General features: G+C 43.1%; 1 non-coding gene across 1 annotated transcript; it reads left to right on the top strand.

Moving 5' to 3' along the window:
- Positions 1–5,770: 5,770 nt before the first annotated feature.
- Trnat-ugu (transfer RNA threonine (anticodon UGU)) lies at positions 5,771–5,845 on the top strand. Its single transcript has one exon. It is a non-coding gene; the product is annotated as a tRNA-Thr (tRNA).
- The last annotated feature ends 582 nt before the right edge of the window (positions 5,846–6,427 follow it).

The following is a 6,427-nucleotide window of genomic DNA, read 5'->3' as shown; positions in this document are numbered from 1 at the left end:
ACCAAAATGTCAAATTAAATACCCTTATGATGACCTGCAGCCGTTCAGAACGAAATTAGAATTATATTAATACCGTCAGCTGCTCACGTGTGTCGATATATATCAACGGCGACAGGTGACAATGTGTGCACGTCTGGGACTCGAACCCGGGATCTCCTGCTTACATGGCAGGTGCTCTGCCCATCTGAGCCACCGAGGGCACAGACGATAGTGTGACTGCAGGTACTATCTCGCGCACGCCTCCCGCGAGACTCACATTCTCACCTTGCATGTCCACACACTACATTCGTAGTGTCCCACACCGACACACTCATTACTCGTGGAACACATTCTTACCAAGTCCAGTTCGGGGAATACGTGTGCATCTTCACAGAAGAAGGTCATGGCTGGTATTGCCAGAACCATATACTTATATTGATATGGACATGTCTTCCACGAGGAATGAGTGTGTTGGAGTGGGACTCTACGACTGTAGTGTATGGACATTCAAGGTGAGAATGTGAGTCTCGCAGGAGGCGTGCGCGAGATAGTCCCTGCAGTCGAACCATACACTGTGTCCTCTGTGCCTCAGATCGATAGAGCGTCTGTCATTTTAGCAAGAGATCCCGGGTTCGAGTCCCGGTCGCGGCACACATTTTCACTTGTCCACGTTGATAGTTATCAACGCCCGCGAGCAACTGACGGTATTAATATAATTCTAATTTCTTTAAATTAAATAGTCAAATAAAACTTTGTCCGATCTTCGCTGCTGGCGAGTGCTTCTATACTACAGAAAACTGGCAATATTATCCTACTGATTATAGTTTTTAGAAGCTCTGCTCAAAAATTATATTGTAATCGGTTATCACAGCACTATGCAGGCATTACGTATAGTCCAGCGATAAAGAGTGAAAACTGCGGCAGGAGAACTCTCTTTTTCGTTTTAATTTCTCTGTTTTTAAGGGCTAAAAGCAGATAACGGCATACTACGTAGACACAGCAGCAGATCAGGCACTTTCTACTTTTATCCAGAACTATGAATGATTTGTTAAATTTTAACTTTTTTCCTTGTATGATGTCGCAAGTCGACCAAATCTAACTTTGTTCTTCACTCGTACCGCATATCGTAAAATACTTCCAGACTTCCAGATGGTGCCATTCTATGTTACAACTGACGTTCGACAACAGCGAGAAACTGTGTCCAGTCTCGCGCTCTGCTTGTATAACAGGCACAGTATTGTCTCGGCAATGTTGGACCAATCCATTTGTTGCTCGTTTCTATCAGCAGTGTTATTAAAGTGGCATACATAACTTTTCCCATTTTTTTCTGTAATAACGCCGTATTTCAGTGCTATGGAAATCTTACGAATAAAAATTACTCGTCTTTTTTTAAAAAGGTTTATTTGAAAACTAAAAATTTTACTACGACATCTGTGGCTAATTGATATATCTGTTTTTACGTGGTTATCAGGAAAAAATGAAAAGATACTTGTTATAACCGAGAGCAAACAAATACTGAAAGACATCGGTTATTCAGAACTAAAATACCCATGTCGTTTTAACTGGTCGGTTTTTCTATCTATAAACTGCAGTGTCGCCATAGAAAAGTGTGTCGCTCCATCAATGTCCATAGCAACTTTGAGATATGTGTTTATGCGCAATATCGGCAAATGGAAACACGAAGAGGTAATAAGCACCTGAGCGATAGAATTTATTTCACAGTCAGAAAAGTCGAGTGACAGGCAAGACTGAATCACTGTAATAGAAATTATATGGAAAGCTGTGTAAAGGAAAATTTCCAGTTCTTTCGTGGATTCCAAAATTGAAGCAAATTCCGGGACACCAAGGTGACATAGTCTTATACGGATAGTATTCCATGACTAACGTAATTGGCCCATATACTGTACTGGTATACGGATAATATTACACGACTAACGTAATTTACCTGAAATAATTTACAAACATGTTACTGTAACATTCGCTACTACTCATTACGCTAATTCACCTTCAGCCATTAAGCGCAAATCTCAGTTATGATACGTGCGCCAAACAAAAATTTATCAACCTAGTAACTCAAGACAACTACAAACGATCATTGTGTGCAAAATAAATAGAACACTTCATAAGAAGAACATGACGGGTTTGAATCATTCCCACCGCAAAGGATGAAAAATTCAGGCTCGCACACAAGACCACTTGATAACTAACCAGAAATTCAGATTAGTTGTAGCTTCGGTGACAATCGCCTTTTTTACATTTTCCCCGTAAACTAGATAATTATGAAACGTAAGCAACTACTGTAAAATATCTGCGGCAACGGCCTTGCCGCGGAGGTTGCATCGGTTCACGTGGGATCACCGAAGTTAAGTGCGTTGTCGGGCGTTGAAGGCACTTGGATGGGTGATCATCCAGGCCGCCATGCGCTCTTGCCATTTCTCGGGGTGCACTCAGCCTCATGATGCCAATCGAGGAGCTACTCGACCCAATAGTAGCGGCTCCGGTCAAAAAATACCAACATAACGACCGGGAGAGCAGTGTGCTGACCCCCGCCCCTCCTGTTCGCATCCTCCACGGATGATGACACGGCGGTCGGATGGTGCTGTCCCAGTAGGTCACTCGTGGCCTGAAGACGGAGTGCTTACAAAGCAAACTACTCTCCAGTGGATGGTCGTACTACTGAGACCTTGATGCCTGGCATCAACAACAGATGGCAGCACACGAGGTTGCCTTACGCCTACTGCCGAATTTTGCGATCTGTCGTAAGCCTGCGTAAGCACGTAGGGCCTTCCGTCTTAAGTGCAAGCATATCCATTGCGTTTTCTGTCAAGCGACTTGAGTGGAATATTTCATTATTTCTGAAATTTTATAGAAATGTTTTTCGTTGTATATCCTCACCATCGGTACTGAATTTACTGTAAAATTACTTGCTCACTTTTCGGAACTTCCGTTCATAGTAAATCGATACTATTTGAAGCCGTGGTAGACACGAGTCTAGTGTGCTTCACCTTCAGCACCTTCTGTGTCAGTCTCGGTTAATATGTCGCTGATTTCACAACGAACAGTTCGTTGTCTACTGAGTATACTGTCTGTTGCACGACACTATCCCTCCCACGCTGCTAAATGTAGGTCGTCGGCAAAACATGACTGCAGTGGAACAAGGGCGTCTGCAGAAATTTCCCCAGGAGGTGGTGGTGGCATTGGTAGTGGTGTGTGTGTGTGTGTGTGTGTGTGTGTGTGTGTGTGTGTGTGTGTGTGTGTGTGGAGGACTATTACTATGAAACTCACACAGTCCAGACCGCCAATGAAAATAAACCTTGAGATTTGGAAAGAGTGTTGATCTTATACCGCTTATACTGCATATTTCAAAATTCCACCTCTAAGGGGGAGACGCAGGACATGAAAGGATTTCTGAATCATGTAGCTATTAAGGTAATTTTGAAGCTAGGCATACGAACATTTGTATCTGGTTTCTAGGTCAGAAATAAAGAAATATGTGTTCCAGTATCTTTGGGAATTTAACCTCTATGAGGTGAAATAGTGGATGAACATTTTATTTTGAGATAAATAATTATGGAAGAACTATGAAAGTATTTTTAAGGCTACATCTACGAAAATTGGTATTTGACTTCAAGGCTACAAATAAGAAAATACGTGTTTCGGTGTTTTTGGAAGTTCAACCCCTAAGGGGATGAAATAGAGTGAGCTGGTGCGTTTCTGGCGCCAGTTTCCGTTGATCGTTGTTTCGATCTTTGAGTCGCGGTCCAGAGGACACTGCTCCCTAAGCGACTGTAGTAGTTCTCTGTGCAGCCCAACATCGGGCTTACCACGCTTACACTGGACACAGTTGCCAACAAATCGCCTGCCATCGCGATATAGGTTGGGCCAAAACATGTATTCCTGAACTCGGTTCAAGGTCTTGAAGAACCCCAAATGACCCCCGTCCGCCGACTCGTGGAAATATCTCAGTGCCATGCTAACTCGTTCCTGTGGAATACAGACCTTCACTTGGCCACGGTTGGCTCCCCCTTTACACAAGAGGCCCGCACGAAGGCAACAGCTAGTGACGACGTCGCCATCCACAAACTGCTGCATATTCGGTCCCCACCCGGCGTCCTCGGCCTGTTTGCCGGCTAAGTCGAAGAAGAAGCCGGGTGTCTCGGAGAGAAGGAAATTCACCCCCAGATCCGGCTCCACGTTTCTGAAAATGGTTCATTATGAAAGCATTATGAAAGCATATCTGACAATTCGTATTCGGCTAATCTGTTACAATTTTTAAAAACTACGTGTTTCACTGGTTTTTAACTTCGAGCATAAGGGGATGAAAATTTTAATGAAATATTTATTGCGTTATATTAAAATATTTTAAATCTGCATCTACGAAAACCGGTATTTCACTTCTCAATTAGATATAAAGAAATATGCGTTATACAAACAAGAATACAAACGGCTTGATTAACAAAAACCTTGGACCCCAGCTGTCAGCATTGCTTTTTGGTCATTCAGCAAAAGACCATGCTTCAACGGCGTTAAGTTTAGAAAAGTTTAGAAAGTGTTGCAGTTTATAAAAGACATAAAAAAACGATTAAAGAAAAAATGCTTTGCAGACCATGAACGGTCTAAGTAAGTAAAGAAGCGGATGATAAGCTAGCTCTTTATGCAAATAAGTTGGTCAGTTTAAGTTCCGAGACATGTCATGCAGCAGGAACGGAATCCTATAGTTGCTACGATTGGCTAAAGGAAAAGTTTTGCAGAATCACGCGAAATCACTTCTGCAAGTGGCTGAGAATCTCGTAATGAATAAAAATTCTGTACTGAGAATTCCAAGGTGGGAGAGGCGAGATTCCTCCCCCCCCCCCCTTCCCCCTTCTCACAATCCTATCCTTCTTTACCTACAGCAAAAAATAAATAAATAAATAAAACTAGAGAAATTTCTACTGTGAAACTATTTGCATACAAGAGAACGGCCATTAAAATTTAACTCTTCAAAGTTTTAAGCCCTGCCCCGTTCGAAAATTCAATTTCTTTGTAGTTGCATTTTTTAAAGGTGTACTTGTCTAGACTCCTGAAACGGAAAGGTTTTTTTTTTTTAATTCGTGCTTTACAAAAGTTTCTACAGTCCATTGTTTGAAGCAGTGTCACGGCTGCCATGAGCCGCGCGGGGTACCCGCCATGTGTCCAACGCCTTGTCACGGTTCGCGCGGCTCCCCCCGTTGGAGGTTCGAGTCCTCCCTCGGGCATGGTTGTGTGTGTGTTGTCCTTAGCATAAGTTACTGTAAGTAGTGTGCAAACATACGGACTGATGGTTCAAATGGCTCTGAGCACTTTGGGACTTAACATCTGAGGTCATCAGTTTCCTAGAACTTAGAACGACTTAAACGTAACTAAATTAAGGACATCACACACATCCATGCTCGAGGCAGGATTTGAACCTGCGACCGTAGCGGTCGCGTGGCTCCCGACTAAAGTGCCTACAACCGCTCGGCCACATCGGCCGGTCTATCATGTATTCTAGAAGAGCTGCACGGTCGTCAGTGGCGCCTGTTCTTTCTAGAACAGTTACTATCTTCATATCTATGGTTAAACGTCACCCAGCCATTGACCTTCGTCTGTGCGAATGCGCACAGGCTACCGGAAATCTTACGGGAATCGTCACCTTAGTGTGAGCCAGTAATGAGTGGATGGACAAATACCTATTAAGTACATTACGTAATCGGATTGTGGGCGGTTCGGGGTGTGAGTCTCACGGGAAGCGTGCGAGGGATAAATTCCTGCAGTCGTGCTGTTCATTTGTGCCCTCGATAGCTCAGATGGATTGAGCGTCTGCCTTGTAAGCAGGAGATCCTGGGTTCGAGTCCCAGTAGCGGCACACTTTTCAGCTGTCCCCATCGAAGTATATCAACAACACCTGTCGGCAGCTGAGGGTTTCAATTAATTATCAGTTGTGTAGGTGATTCGATGAACCCTTTGCCAGGCACTTAAATGTGTTTTGCAGGGTATCCATATAGATGTAGATGATAACTCGTCCCGTGTCGCACGTGCTCAAAAGGATTCATACTGCAGAATGCATGCAAACATACTCACCGAAAATACGGACGAATATCAAGTGCAGGCTGCCGAGTGCTGCATATCCAGCTTAGACAGATCGGCTTTTCCTGCCAAGAAGAACAGGAAGTTGCTGTCTAGGAACAATCAGAGGTAGAGGAAGGGCTGATAAATACTCCTTGAATTGCAGACTAAACGTAAATAACGAAAATACATTTTTGGTAAAAATTGGTCAAAACATAATCGTTTGCCCTCCGTATTGGATTAGCTGTTTTGAATATTGAAAATCTGACTTCAGATTCGTTTTCAGCGACATTAAGAATATATGTGTAACACTCAGTTCATGCAAATCGAAGTAATAATATAACTAAATGTTTTCCCTAAACTTTGAACACTTGTTTTTTTC

This window comes from Schistocerca gregaria, unplaced genomic scaffold (genome assembly GCF_023897955.1).
Source record: "Schistocerca gregaria isolate iqSchGreg1 unplaced genomic scaffold, iqSchGreg1.2 ptg000378l, whole genome shotgun sequence".
Lineage (NCBI taxonomy): Eukaryota > Metazoa > Arthropoda > Insecta > Orthoptera > Acrididae > Schistocerca > Schistocerca gregaria.
The sequence above is the reverse complement of the archived record's forward strand: the minus strand, read 5'-3'. Positions and strand labels throughout refer to the sequence as shown.